Here is a 12,768-nt window from a genome sequence, read left to right as displayed (position 1 = left end):
TGTTCAAGTAAGGAAAACGTCGCAATTTTAAGTATTTAAAACAGTTCTCTTTCTCGCCGCTGGTGGTAAAATTCCATCTGCCGTACGGTGCTGCCATCTCTGGGACGTATTCACAATGAACGTGGCCTCATTTTAAAACAATGCGCATGTTTCTATTTCTTTCCAGTCCGGAGAAAAAAAATCGGAGGCCTTAGAACTTGAATGCACCTCGTACTACCCCCCCCCCCCCCCCCGCTATGTACTCAGGTGTGACAACGCTCCCGACCCCTCGTTTTTCGCCAATATATGGCTAATGCTCATTGGATGTGGCAGAGGCTTCCACGTTATCGTACGAGGCGTGTTTTTTTTTTTTAAAGTAAGTACCGTTTTGAAATTAAAAAAAAGACGTGCTAATATATCTCAATTTTATTTTTACAGGAAAGCCTGTACCTTAATATACGCACTGACGCCATTACAGTCTGATTCTTCCTTGTTTACGTTGTGTACTGAGTGTTTAAGATGCCTCCGATAATCGTGAGTCCCGCCGACTGTGAAGTACGGGCTGTTATAAGATTTCTTAGTGCTAAAGGCCTAAAAGCGATCTGTGCAGTTTACGGAGAAAACATTATAAGGGATGGAATGGTAAGAAAGTAGGAGAGAGCATTTAAAGATGGCCGCACAAATGTGCATGATGAACAACGGAGTCGGCGTCCTTCGGTCGTTAATGAAAGTTTGGTGCAAGAAGTGGACAATAAGGTGAGAGAAAACAGACGCTTTACGATTTCCTCCTTGCGGGATGACTTTCCTAATGTTTCTCGAAGTGTTTTGTATGACATTGTGACCGAGCACTTGAATTACCAAAAAATGTGCGCACGTTGGGTACCGAAAATGTTGACGGATGTGAACAAAACCAAACGTTTAGACTTTCCTTGAGCATTACCACAACGACGGTGATGATTTCTTAAGCCAAATTTTACGGGCGATGAAACATGGGTGGCCTACGTCACACCAGAATCAAAGCAAACAGTCCATGCAAGTTGAGCAAGGGCATTGTTTTGCTGCAAGACAATGCCCGTCCGCATGTAAGAGAATCAGACCGAAGATCTCATCACATCTTTTCGATGGGAAACTCTAGAATCTAGATCATGCTCCGTACAGCCCCGATCTTGCGCCCAGTGACTACCATCTACTTCTGCACTTGAAGAAACACCTGGGCGGTCAGCGTCTTCAAGACGATGACGAAGTCAAAACAGTGGTGATGCAGTGGTTAACAAGTCAGGCGGCAGACGTCTATGAGGAGGGTATACAAAAACTGGTACAACGTTATGACAAGTGCCTCAATATTGACGGAAATTATGTAGAAAAGTAGATTAAGGTACAGACTTTCATGTAAAAATAAAATTATTGAGATATCGTAGCACGTCTTTTTTTAATTTCAAAACGGTACTTACTTAAAAACACGTCTAGTGTTTTATTTGCAGATGTGTTGCTCCTTGTCTTTAACCGTCAAGGAATTGGGTACCTCTTTTCTGTCTCTCTCTTTCTCTCTCTCGCTCTCTCTAGAGCCTTCTCGCATTGTGTTCTTCCTAGAGAAAAACATTGTTTCCTTTGAGTTCCGGAATTGTGGAATATTTATCAAATTTTCTTTTCATAAAACTAATAACAACAAAAATAAAAAAATTAAGAAAATGTAAAAGCATAAAAATTAAAAACCGTGAAATAAAAAGAAACTCATCCTAGCACCAAGTCCAAGTGAGAAACCAGCAAAGTGACAGTTGGGGGACGCAGGCCTCGGGTCTCAACCTCTGCCGACCTAGATAAAAAAATTGCAGGCAGCTGGTATATTTTGTGATCTGTCAAAGGCATTTGACTGTGTAAACCACAATATCCTTTTAAGTAAATTAGAATATTGGGTGTAAAAGGAAATGCTGCAAAATGGTTCAAATCTTATATCTCCCGCAGGAAACAAAGGGTGTTATTAGGAAAGAGACATGTATCAAGCTATCAGGCATCATCCAACTGGGAACTAATTACATGTGGGGTCCCACAAGTTTCCATTTTAGGGCCCTTACTTTTTCTTGCGTGTATCAATGACCCTTCATCAGTAACATTACCAGAAGCCAAGTTTGTTTTGTTTGCCGATGATACAAACATTGCAATAAATAGCAAATCAAGTGTAGTCTTAGAAAGGTCAGCTAATAAAATATTTTTGGACGTTAATCACTGGTTCCTAGCCAATTACTTGTCACTAAACTTTGAAAAAACACACTACATGCAGTTCAGAACTTGTAAGGGGTTTCCCGCGAGTATATGCCTAACATATGATGACAAGCAGATAGAAGAAGTGGACAGTGTTAAATTCTTGGGATTAGAGCTTCATAATAAATTCAACTGGGAGGAGAACACCACAGATATGCTGAAGCGTCTTAACAAATCTCTATTTGCAATGCGAATTGTGTCAGACATAGGGGATATAAAAATGAAAAAACTGGCATACTATGCTTACTTTCATTCCATAATGTTATATGGGATTATTTTTTGGGGTAATTCATCCAGCCAAGCTAAAGTTTTCCGGCCACAAAAACGTGCAGTAACAGTTATATGTGGTGTGAACTCAAGGTTATCCTGCAGAAGCCTGTTTAGGGAACTAGGTACACTAACCACTGATTCGCAGTATATTTATTACTTAATGAAATTTGTCATTAAAAATATATCACTTTTTCAAACCAACAGCTCAATTCATGGAATCAATACTAGGAATAAGAATAATCTTCACAAGTATTTAAAGTCACATAGTCTTGTACAGAAAGGTGTGCATTATTGAGGAACCCACATTTTCAGTAACTTGCCAGCAGCCATAAAAAGCTTAACAACCAATGAAATTCAGTTTAAGAGAAGCCTAAAGGATTTATTGGTGGCCAACTCCTTCTAGACCATTGATGAATTTCTCAGTAGAACCAACTGATTTGTATTCTGTAGAAGTATATATAGTGCAGAAGTTAGATTGTACTTACACACACACACACACACACACACACACTTATTTACAATGAACACATTACTGCACTCAAATTGTGCCGAAGTTTTTACATACACACACACACACACACACACACACACACACACACACACACACATATATATATATATATATATATATATATATATATATATATATATATATATAAACTTCGGCACAATTTGAGTGCAGTAATGTGTTCAGTGTAAATAAGTGTGTGTGTGTGTGTGTGTGTGTGTGTGTGTGTGTGTAAGTACAATCTAACTTCTGCACCAGTTCAGTGTAGTAATGTGTTCATTGTAAATAAGTATTTAGTAGTTGTATTACACGTTTATTACCTTATAAATAAATAAAAAACTTTTTTATTTTAAATTCAGTGCACTAGTATTTGTAAAATGATTCTTTCATATAGCGTTCATTAAAAAATGACGACCATGCCACTTGGGACCTGTGGAATGGTACATTAGCTTATTTGTCATGTATTGTTGTTTTTCTGACATGTTCTGCATCCTGGAGGACCTCCTCAATACGGATCAGTTGGAATGAAAGTAAATCTAATCTCCACCTGGCCTGAAGCTGATTGTGTCCGTTCATTCCGAAAAAAAAAAAAGAAGTGGTTAGCGTTCACGCGTAAGAAGAGGGTCGTGGACGAGGTGACGGTTCGAATCCTACTAACACTTATTTTTGTATCTATATTTTTTCATAAAAAACGGTAAAGCGACCGCTCTCGATAAGCAGGAAATCCGGGTTCGTGTCCCGTTCCGGCACAAATTTTCACTGTCGTCATTCCATTCTATCGCCCATGGTTGTCCATATTCGTGGCTGCGAATACATTTAATCTTTTGTAAGTGTGTGATTAGCAGCCACAGATTCTCAATTAACTGTAGCATTAATCCTGTTTCAGTAGCGCAGTTCAGTCCTATCACTGTGCTATACACTTCCTGTATACTGGCAAAGAACGGATAACAGATTATCTCAAATTAAATGAATTTCCGTTTCGTATCGATTTTTCGGCTACGTTTGCAGTTTAGTCAAGGTTTGGAAGATCAGTACATTTGTGCGATCAGCGATCGATTGCATTTTACATTTTGAGTATTTATGTTCTTAATGTTCGTACAGTGGTTATACTTGTCAGCTGTGTTGCAGGACTGCATTAAGTGAAGACGACAATGAAGTGTTATTACAGGGCAATGTAGAAATGAGAAAGTCTTATGTCGAAGTTTATGTATTTTGTGGTCGCGCGTGAAATTACGTTAATGTGAGGATTTTAGTATTCTGCGACCTCCAAATAGAAGTGAACGGATGTTAGAGTACACCACCTTATGCAAGCTGACTAATGAAACTGTGTACCGTTTCATTGTCGTCTTCAGTAAAGCAGAGTCCGCCCCCGGTAGCCGAGAGTTCAGTGCGACAGAATGTCAGTCCTAAGGGCCCGGGTTCGATTCCTGGCTGGGTCGGAGATTTTCTCCACTCAGGGACTGGGTGCTGAGTTCTCCTAATAATCATCATTCCATCCCTATCGACGCGCAATTCACCGAAGTGGCGAACGGTCTACCCTACGGGAGGCCCTAGTCACACGACATTTTAGTAAAGCAGAGAGGTAGAAGTATAATATGAATTGTCTCGAATAAAAAACAGCCCGCAGTTGCACTAAATTATGTTTATTTTAAACCGTGTCCATGGTTTCTGCTATAATAATATAGCCTTATTCAGAAGTAATAAACACTAATAAATGATATTTTTCATTTAAAATGTTTAAAATAAACATAATTTTGTGCAAAGCGGGCTGTTTTTCATTCGAGACAATTTCGTAACGGTTGCTGTTGTCGCTGCCATGATGAAAATAATATTATATGAATGTTATATTGATGCTGTTACGGTTACATGAAATCTTGTTTTCTACATCGTTGTGAACGTGCTTCTTGTCCTTGAGTTACGAGACCACAGCAGGAGTACCAATAATCCGTTAATAACTGAGTTTCCCACTCGCCACTCTGTTTTTTCGCACTTTCTTTTGTTTCTGTTTGTCTCAGTACTTAGCTTGCATGTGCCCATGTGTAGTTGAGAAAAACGTAATTTCTTTCGATTGCTAATTGATTCAATTAATGTTTTTAATTTTGTTATTACATTGCAGTGTCATATCTATTCCTTACATTTGGCTTTGTCGAAGCAGTATGAAGTGCGATAGTCGGAAGCACCATTGTCGCACAGTTTGTGTCTCATGTGTGGGTTTTATTTTGCTTATACTGTATACAACAACAGTGAATTTAGATGACGAATTTCTGCGAAATTGGCAATGTTCTGTCGTTGCTGCAACTCTGCATTAGTTACCTGATGTTCCACAGACGTCTCTCATGGGAAATAAAACTAGAACTCAGCGCTAGTAGTTACATGAATTTTGTGCGGCTGTTTCGCTGTTACCTCGCAGGGCAGCAATATTAATGAAAGTCGAAGTTTCCACATGACGAGGCACAGTGCATAAAATATCATGTTCGGTCGAATGGTACTCTCAGCTAAGTCAGAGATTAATGCTCTGGCCCCGAGGCAACATGCACGTAGTGAAGTGGTGCAGTGGTCAGCGCACTGGAGATGCATTCTGGTGGATAAAGGTTCATACCTGCGTCCTACCATCCTAATGTAGGTTTTCGTGATATGCTTTAATCGCTCCAGGAAAATGCTGGAAAGATTCCTTTTAAAGGGCAGTGCACATTTCCTTCTCCATCCATCAATCTGTCCTAGCTAGTGCTCTGTCTCTATGACTTTGAGGACAGAAGGACATTAAATACTGCTCTTCTGAAGTAACATACAGCTTTCAACTTTATAATGAAGTGAATGTTTAGTTCGAAAACGACATTTGTCATGAAACACGCCTAAACTACCATGTAGTATCTTTTATATCACTTACGTTAACTCTTAAAAACATTGAGGGAAGTGGCAACCAAACAACTATTCAAGTATGTTATAACGTTGTTGCTTTAATTTGCTATGAAAGCGGTGCTGATAGACAATAAAAGCGGGTTAAAAGCTGTGAGCTGTCTGGGGAAGTTAACCTTGCATTACTTCGCAACTGTTACACCAGGTATCCAGTCTAGCTTACAAAATTCCCAACCAGACTAACATTAATTATAATCTTTTAATAGTCATACGACAACCGTTGATATATATATATATATATAAAAGAGAATTTAAATAAAAAGAAATAAATCAATTTATATCTGGAAATTTATTTTAACATTGATCATTGAAATTTCAGCATATTAAATTTGATTCATAACTAAACTGGTGCCTTATTTAGGATTGTGGAAAATGTGAGTTTGTAATCTTACGGAACACATCAAATATGGAGCCAAGATTGGGATACTGCATACAACACTGCATTCATAAAATAACACACAAAGAACGTTGAAACATATGCAAGAGGAAATTAACCACAACCAACCGATTCAATTTTCACCCAAAGAAGTTAAGTTCTTAGCACAATCCTATCCGTCATGCAATTACCACACACTGGTATACTAAATTAATACTAACTCTCTGTGAAATCTTCCCGAAAAGAATAGCTGAGGGCTACTTTGATGATTACACCACATGCTTCACGTGGTCAACTTGGTTTACACAAAGAGTGTAACTCCACAATAATTTTGATAATTAAAATAAATTAGATCGAAAAGCAATTTACAAAAGAAAAACCTCGAACTGGTTACTAACGTCTTACTATTAACCTGATGGGTCAAACAATTATATAAGCACGTGGTGGTGGTCTCACAAAGTACACCCCATGTGGGTAGAACATAAAGAAAAGATGCTATATTGAAAATTATTGTCAAGACGAGATGTTATAATCTCACGCACACTCGCATTTATGATTGATGATCTTAGTTAGAGTTACTGATCAACACGTGGTTCCACTTTACTCACAAGGTAGTGACAAAGCAACTACTGGAAAATGTTCTGAACTTCACACTCGAAATTCACTGCGTTGCAATTTAAGATAACATTAGATATATTAGAACTAAACCTGAAATAAAGGTGATTAAATTTTCAGTTAGGCTGAACTTAAGAAATCCATTGTCCTACGGACTTAGCAGAGACGCGCTTAGCCGGAGATCTTACCACTTCAGACGCTCGCCACGGACAGACTGACCTGGTCCCTTTCTGAGGGTGGCTCACAAATACCAACGGAAGTGGCCAGAGGGGCAGCTTCCTATACCAACATGACAAGGGACGGGCAGGACGATACTAAGGATAGAAACCTCTTTGCTTTTAGAAAGCGTAGCTACCTGTTCAGACATTGGTCCTACTGTTCTCTAGCAGACAGGCTTGTCTGCTACCATCAAGCATGCAACTAGAAATACATTTGCTCATTCATCCTCTCACACAGAAGGGAAGGGGGATGACAGTATCTTATCATATACAGTATATAAAAGAAAGCGGATGTAGGTTCCGTATGAGACTGTGTGACATGAATTACATATAAACTGTGTTTTAAAGTGTAGTAGTGTGACACATCGTTCTTGTTTATGTGTAAAAGTAACACGTTCCACTACTCAGTCTCCTCCCAGTTAGTCAGAAACGCCACAGTAAATTTAGAAGAGGAATTTATGCCGTAAATGACAACAGATTTAAGAAATTAACATGAAAGGAATCCAACAGAGACCCTTCAATGTGTGTATAATTCTTGAGACTTGTGAATACCATTAGTCTTTCGGGAAAATATTATCCACACGATTCCGAATATGGCAAGGGCAAAAGTGCGAAAACTATCGTATCATGATCTTAACATCTCATATATTCAAGTTGCTGAGAAGAATAATATACAGAAGAATGGAAAAGAAATTTGAGGGTCTATTAGGGATCTATTAGATGACTGTCAGTTTCATTTTGCGAAAGATAAACGCACCAGAGAACCAGTCTTGCTGATGCGCTTGATAGTAAAAAAAAATCAAGACACTTTCACAGGGTTTATCGACCTGGAAAAAGCATTTGGCAACGTAAAATGTCACAAGATCTTGCAAATAATGAGAAAAATTGGAGTAAGCTGTAGGTAACAACAGGTAATACACACTCTAAGGCAAAGAAAATGACGCACCACGAAGGAACTACCCCAAACGCTACAAAAATTTTAGATGTGATGCACATGTACAGACAAACAAATAATTGCAATTTCGTAAAAACGTTGATGATTTATTCATGAGAAAGAACATCACAACCTGATTGAGTCAATAATGTGTTGTATGAAGATGGTGTCTGTTCTTTCGGACATGTCCGCAACAGATACCATCGGTGACAGTGCAGCTCGTTACAATGAAATTACAATTTAATCAATACAATGAAATGAATACCTTCAGCTGCATACAGGCGTTGATATACGTCAACGGCGACAGTTGAAAATGTGTGCCCGGACCGGGCCTCGAACCCGGAATCTCTTGCTTACATGGCAGACGCTCTATCCATATGAGCCATCGAGGACACAGAGGAGAGTGCGACTACAGGGACGTATCTCTGGCACGCCTCCCGTCAGACCCATATTCCCAACTTATTGTCCCGCACTCTATTCGTAGTGCTCCTGCACATTACACTCATTACTCGCTGCTTTATCGCAGGTAGATGGATAGAGCGTCTCCAATGTAAGCAAGAGATCCCGGGTTCGATGCCGGTCGCGGCATACATTTTCAACTGTCCCCGTTGACGTATATCAACGCCTGTATGCAGCTAAGGGTATTCATTTCACTGTATTGATTGTAATAATGTGTTGGTCCACCTCTGGCCCTTCTGCAAGCAGTTATTCGTCTTGGCATTGATTGATAGAGTTCTCGGTGTCCTCCTGAGGGATACTGTGCCACATTATGTCTAGCTGGCGCGTTAGAATCCCGAGCTGGTTGGAGAGCCCTGCCCATAATGCTCCGAACGTTCTCAATTGAGGATAGGTCCGGTGATGTTGCTGGCGAAGGTAGGGTTTGGCAGGCAGTAGAAACTCTCACCCCGTACGGGCGGACGGTATCTTGTCGAAAAGGAAGCACAGGGTGGTTTACAATGAAGGGCAACCAAACGGATGTAGAATATCGTCATCATTCCACTGTGCTGTAAGGGTGCCGCGGGTAACAACCAAAGGGGTCCTGCTATGAAAAGAAATGCCACCCCAGACCATCACCGCTGGTTGTCGTGCCGTATGGCGGGCAGCAGTCAGATTACTATACCGTCGCTGTCCGGGACATCTGTAGACAAGTCTTCACTGGTCGTTGGAGCTCAGTTCGAAGGGACTCATCAATGAAGACAGTTATACTCCAGACAGTGAGGTTCCAGGCCGAAGACGGGCCGTCTAAATGCGCTCGGAGGCACGACCCGCGAGTCTTCGCCATTTTTCCATTTATAGCTATAAACTCGATGCTTACGTCTTTTCGGATACAAGGGGATTTTTCCAGCACAGAAGACGAAATACCCTCAGATTTAAAGAAGAATACAATAATTCCAATCCCAAAGAAAGCAGGTGTTGACAGATGTGAAAATTATCGAACTATCAGTTTAATAAATCACAGCTGCAAAATACTAACACGAATTCTTTGCAGACGAATGGAAAAACTGGTAGAAGCCGACCTCGGGGAAGATCACTTTGGATTCCGTAGAAATATTGGAACACGTGAGGCAATACTGGCCTTACCACTTATCTTAGAAAATAGATTAAGGAAAGGCAAACCTACGTTTCTAGCATTTGTAGATTTAGAGAAAGCTTTTGACAATGTTGACTGGAATACTCTCTTTCAAATTCTAAAGGTGGCAGGGGTAAAATACAGGGAGCAAAAGGCTATTTACAATTTATAAAGAAACCAAATCCCCTTTATAAGAGTCGAGGGACATGAAAGGGAAGCAGTGGTTGGGAAGGGAGTGAGACAGGGTTGTAGCCTCTCCCCGATGTTATTCAATCAGCATATTGAGCAAGGAGTAAAGGAAACAAAAGAAAAATTCGAAGTAGGCATTAAAATCCATAGAGAAGAAATAAAAGGACTTGGAAGAGCTGTTGAAAGGAATGGACAGTGTCTTGAAAGGAGGATATAAGATGAACATCAACAATAGCAAAACGTGGATAATGGAATGTAGTCGAATTAAGTCGGGTGATGCTCAGGGGATTAGATTAGGAAATGAGACAAAGCAGTAAAGGAGTTTTGCTAGTTGGGGAGCAAAATAACTGATGATGGTCGAAGTAGAGAGGATATAAAATGTAGACTGGCAATGGCAAGGAAAGCGTTTCTGAAGAAGAGAAATTTCTTAACATCGAGTATAGATTTAAGTGTCAGGGAGTCGTTTCTGAAAGCATTTGTATGGAGTGTAGCCATTTTTGGAACTGAAACGTGGACGATAAATAGTTTAGACAAGAAGAGAATAGAAGCTTTCAAAATGTGGTGCTACAGAAGAATGCTGAAGATTAGATGGGTAGATCACATAACTAATGAGGAGGTACTGAACAGAATTGGGGAGAAGAGTAGTTTGTGACACAACTTGACAAGAAGAAGGGGCCGGTTGGTAGGACATGTTCTGAGGCATCAGGGGATCACAAATTTAGCATTGGAGGGCAGCGTGGAGGGTAAAAAAATCGTAGAGGGAGACCAAGAGATGGATACACTAAGCAGATTCAGAAGGATGTAGATTGCAGTAAGTACTGGGAGATGAAGAAGCTTCCACAGGATAGGATAGCATGGAGAGCTGCATCAAACCAGTCTCAGGACTGAAGATCACAACAAAAACAACAGAAGAGAGAGTACACGAGTTCGTAAGTATAACCGTGGACCCGCAGTGTTTCCGGTACAATAGCAACTGTTGGACATGACGATTATTTAGCGGGGAATGGAGAAAAATTTGGTAATACCACAAGAAATGCACGCTTCAGTGTGAATGTAGCTACTAGCGAAGCCGGTAGATTGTGCTGTAGTGGTTGAACACGAACGTCACGTGTGCAAAGTGTTCAATACGTTGCAATTGTGAGTCATTTTCAGAACAGTGTTCTGTGTAGTTAAGAGTGAATTCGAATGTTTGCTAACTATAGGTGCTCCTAAGGTGAACGGTTCGATAACCATGGCAGGCAAAGTGTTTGGTGTTTCAGGAAGCATCGTATCGAAGGTTTGTACCGCGTATAAGGAAACCGGAGAAACATCATCTGCTAAGTCACAACGCGGTCGAAATTGTGTGTTGAATGATCGTGATGGACGCCAACTGAAGATGATTATGACGAAAACTATGAGGAAGAAAGGTGTAAAAGTCACTGCAGAACTGAATGTCCTACTAGCAAACCCTGTCAACACCAAAATTACACAAAATTAGTCAAAATCAAGCTGAAATTCCAAAGCCGCTCATAAATAAGACGTCCGAAGCCATGAAACCTGGACTATGGGGCAATGGAGGAAAGTCATTTAGTCGGATGAGTCTTGTTTCACACTCTTTCCAACTTCTGGCCAGTCTGCCGAACATAGCGGGTTCAAATGGCTCTGAGCACCATGGGACTTAACATCTGAGATCATCAGTCCCCTAAACCTAACTAACTTAAGGACATCACACGCATCCATGCCCGAGGCAGGATTCGAACCTGCGACCGTAGCAGCAGTGTGGTTCCGGACTGAAGCGCCTAGAACCGCTCGACCACATAACGGGGGTTCAGTGATGATTTGAGTAGCGATATCGTGGTATTCCAAGAGCCCCATGGTTACTCTGCTTACACTTATGTGACCATCATCCCAGGGTCCAATGATTGTTTCCCATGGTGATGCTTTGTTCCGAGACGACAGGGCCTCTGTTCCCATAGTTCGCATTGTGCTGGACTGGTTTGGAGAAAACGAGGATGAACTGTCGCATCTTCTCTGTCCACCACAGGCATCAGATCTCAATAGTATTGAGCCTTTATCATCTGCTTTTTAGTGAAGGATGCGTGATCGTCATCTACCTCCGTCATCGTCATCTGAACGTGCCACCATTTTGCATTAGGAACAGTATGAGGTGGCCTTGAAAACCATACAGGACCTGCATTTATCCATTCCGAAACGACTGGAAACTATTTTGAGGTTCAACGGTTTTGGTACACCATATTAGGATTGGTAAAGAGCTCTGTAATTGTCGTTTGCGTATTTTTGTCCACCCCATGTATGCCAACATAATGTTTGGTTAACAGTGATTCTTGTTCTGTTTGTTCACACACAACAAAATATTTCAGCATTAGGGGAAGTAAACTGGACCTTGAAATTTCCAGAGAAGAACGAAATTGACGAGAGAATTAATTTACGGCTCAGCTTAATTAAATGAAGGTATCGATCGGTTGGTAGGACGTTTCTTGCGGCATCAACTAAACGTCAGTTTGGTAAAGGAGGAATGTTTGTATATGTGCCTGTATATCTGTGTATGTGGGGGTGGGGGGGGCAGGAGGGAGGGAGGGGGGTTATAGCTATAGAGGAGACCAAGGCTTGCCTATGTTAAGTTGTTCAAATGGATGTTGGTTGCACTAGTTATTATATAGAGCTCAAGACGCTTCCCTCAGATATACTAAAACGGAGAGTTGCATCAAAGGACAGAAAGCCACAACAATAATAAACAATAATCATTTGTAGCATATCATGTCTTCGATAAAATTAGCGCCGGCCGCGGTGGTCTAGCGGTTCTGGCGCTGCAGTCCGGAACCGCGGGACTGCTACGGTCGCAGGTTCGAATCCTGCCTCGGGCATGGGTGTGTGTGATGTCTTTAGGTTAGTTAGGTTTAAGTAGTTCTAAGTTCTAGGGGACTTATGACCTAA

This window comes from Schistocerca cancellata, chromosome 5, assembly GCF_023864275.1.
Source record: "Schistocerca cancellata isolate TAMUIC-IGC-003103 chromosome 5, iqSchCanc2.1, whole genome shotgun sequence".
Lineage (NCBI taxonomy): Eukaryota > Metazoa > Arthropoda > Insecta > Orthoptera > Acrididae > Schistocerca > Schistocerca cancellata.
The sequence above is the reverse complement of the archived record's forward strand: the minus strand, read 5'-3'. Positions refer to the sequence as shown.